This window comes from Tupaia chinensis, unplaced genomic scaffold (genome assembly GCF_000334495.1).
Source record: "Tupaia chinensis unplaced genomic scaffold, TupChi_1.0 Scaffold142854_1, whole genome shotgun sequence".
Classification (NCBI taxonomy): Eukaryota; Metazoa; Chordata; class Mammalia; order Scandentia; family Tupaiidae; genus Tupaia; species Tupaia belangeri.
In genome coordinates, this window is record NW_006202699.1 from 641,813 (window position 1) to 645,485 (window position 3,673).

Sequence of the window (3,673 nt, forward strand, 5' to 3'; positions counted from 1 at the left end):
TGCCCTATAGCAAACACCCCCCCCCCCATAAAAAAAGGAGAAACTGCTCTTCAGAAATCTGAATAGAAAACTCTCATGGAGACCACATTGATAAACACAGCAGAAGAGAGTTTGGCACAGAAGCAATCCACAGCAAAAGGGAAAAAGAAAACTAGTTCCTCGTGGAAGAAACATTCTCCAAAAATGTATCCAAAAGTGAATACATCACCCAATGGCTAGAAGTTGCAGAAGAGCCTCAAGTTTGAAAAAACCAGGAAATATGTCTCCATCAAGAGAACACATTAACTCCTTCATCTCTTGAAAAAAAACAGAAGTTACCTAAATGTCAGAGAAAGAATTCAGAACATCCATAGTGACAAAACTGAGTTGGAACAGAAAAGAGACAACAAACTCCAGGAGATGAGGAAGTCCCTCCATGATTTGAAAGAAGAATTGGACAACATAAGGAAGAATAAAATTTCGGAACTATTAGAGATGAAGACTGTAATACAAGAAATCAAAACCTGTATTGAAAGTATTAAAAGCCAATTAGACCATGCTAAAGATTGAATCTCAGATGCAGAAGACAAAACCTCTGACCTAGAAAAAACAAAAAGAGAAAATAACAAAAAATGAGGATAATATATGAGAAATACTAGATTCTGTTAAATGTCCAAACATCCAAATAATTGGTATCCCAGAAGGTGAAGAAACTAATAAGGACATTGAAAAATCTATTCCATGAAATCCTGGAAGCAAACTTTCCAAGTCTAGAGAAGTACTCAAACATCCAAGAAATACAAAGAACCCCAAACTGACAAGAGAAAAAAATCAAGTGACTTACAAAGGTCATCCTGTCAGGCTAACACTGGACCTTTCAATGGAAACAATGCAAGCAAGGGAAGAATGAGAAGACATGTTGAAAATGTTAAGAGAGAAACAATTTCAACCAAGATTATTATATCCAACAATATTATCCTTCATATGGGAATAAAAAGATTAAAATCTGTCAGACAAACAAAACCTGAAAGAATTTGTCAACACCATACCAGCTCTTCAAGAACCTCTGAAGAGAGTCCTGTTCCAGAAAAACTAAAAAATGAACAAACAGAAATAAGAGAATAAAAGACAGCTAAGACAATGGCCAACTAGTCCAGAAATATCGATAATAATATTAATGTTCATGGATTAAATTATCAAATTAAGAGACACAGACTGGCTGAATGGATAAAAAAACAAAATAGAAACCCTTTATCTGTTGCCTGCAAGAGACACATCTCATGGATAAAGACATACCTAGACTAAAAGTGAAGGTATAGAAAAAGGTATTCCATGCAAATTAGGTGGAGTTACAATACTAATTTCTGACATAATAGGCTTTAAAACAAAAACTGTACAAAGAGACAAAGAAGGGCACTATGTAGTTGTAAAAGGGCTAATCCATCAAGAAGATGTAATACTTATAAATATCTACGCATCTAACTCAGGAACACCCAAATATGTGAAGGAAAGACTTAGATCTAAAAGGAGAGATAGACTGCAACACACTAATTGTTGGGGATATCAACATACCACTGTCTCCTTTGGACAGATCATTTATACACAAAATAAGCAAAGAGATACAGGCTCTAAATTATACCATAAATAAAATGGACTTAACAGACATCTATAGAACCTTCCACCCAGAAACCATGAGATATAATTTTTTCTCAACCCCACATTGGACCTTTCAAAAACTGACCATATGAGAGGGCACAAAGCAAGCCATTACTGATTATGGGACAGATAAATTGGTTATTGTCTGTTGAAGACAATGTGTATAGTATTCTCAACTGGATTGGTGAGAAATGTATACATGTTGGAATATTCACTTTGCAAGCCAAGTTACATATGTAATTGAATGTATAAAATAAATTGAAATAAGTATAATTTAAAAAGGCAAAAGAAAAACAAACAAAAACAAAGGCATAGATACTATGTCCAACATCTTCTCTGACCATGATTGAATTAAACTTGATATTAATTTCAGGAAAAATCCTTAAAAATACACAGATACATGGAAATGAAATAACCTACTCCCAAATGACTTTGCAACCACTGAAAAAAATAAAGACTGAAATCAAAACATTCATGGAAGCCAGTAATAATGAGTACACCAGTTTCCATAATCTTTGGGACACTGAAAAAGCAGTCTTAAGAGGGAAGTTCATGGCAATTAGTGCACATAAGAAGATGGAAAGAAGGCAAATGGACAACCTAAAATCATGCCTCAGAGAATTGGAAAAGCAACAACAACAACAACAGCAAATCCAAAAAAGTCCAGGAGAAATAAAGATTCAAGCAGAAATAAATGAAATAGAAAATAAACAAACCATACAGAAAATAAATGAAAGTAAAAGTTAGTTTTTAAAAAAGATTTTAAAAAACAACAACACACTACTAGCTAGACTAATTAATAGAGAAAGGAACCAGGTAAATTTGCAATGAAGCAGAAAATATAACACCAGACATAAAAGAAGTACAAAATATCATTTTTTATGATATTTTATGAACAACTATATGCCAACAAACAAGAAAACCTGAATGAGATGGACAAATTCTTGGACATATATAATTAACCAAGATTGAGTCAGGAGGACATAGAAAGTCTGAACAGGCCCATAACAAGCCAGGAGATTGAATCAGTAATAAAGAATCTCCCAACAAAGAAAAGCCCTGGTCCTGATTGCTTCACCTCTGAATTCTACAAAAGTTTTAAAGAGGAGTTAACCCCCATTCTACTCAAGTTATTTCTAAAGATCCAAAAAGATGGAACTCCCCCAAATTCATTCTATTAAGCTTCCATCACCCTTATCGTTAAAACAGAAAAGGACACGACGAGGAAGGAAAACCATAGACCAATATCTCTGATGAATATAGACACAAAAATTCTCAACAAGATACTAACAAATTGTATCCAACAACATATAAAAAAAGGTTATACATCACAACCAGGTAGGCTTTATTCCAGGCATGCAAGGATGGTACACATACATGAAATCATAAACATAATACATCATATTAACAGAAAGAAAGATAAGAACCATGTTATCATATCAATTGATACAGAAAAAACATTTGATAAGATACAACATCATTTCATGATCAAGACTCTCAGTAAAAGCTGCATAGAAAGGTCATTCCTCAACACAATAAAAGCTGTCTATGAAAAACCCATAGCTAACATCATCCTGAATGGATCAAAAGGAAAGCTTTTCTGCTAAAAACTGGTACAAGGATGCCCACTTTTTCCAATATAGTACTGGAAGTCCTCACCAATGCAATCAGAAAAGAGAAAGAAATAAAAGACATTCAAATAGGAAAAGAAGAGGTGAAATTATCTCTATTTGGAGATTACATGATTGTATACGTAGAAGACCCAATGGTATCCATGAAAAAATTCCTGGAAGCAATAAATGAATGCAGTAAAGTAGCAGGATATGAAATCGACATATAGAAATCTATAGCATTTCTATTTTTTTTGAGAGGTTTTTGCTATAGGGCGCATGTGCTTGCCAAACAGACAGAGAGAGACAGAGAGATAGAAAGCAAGAAATCACCCCCTAGAGGGAATGGCCATGCCACAATCCCTTCTCCTCCATTCTCCTCTTGGGATCTTGGGCACGCATGCACACGCGCCCTGCATGAGTTTAAG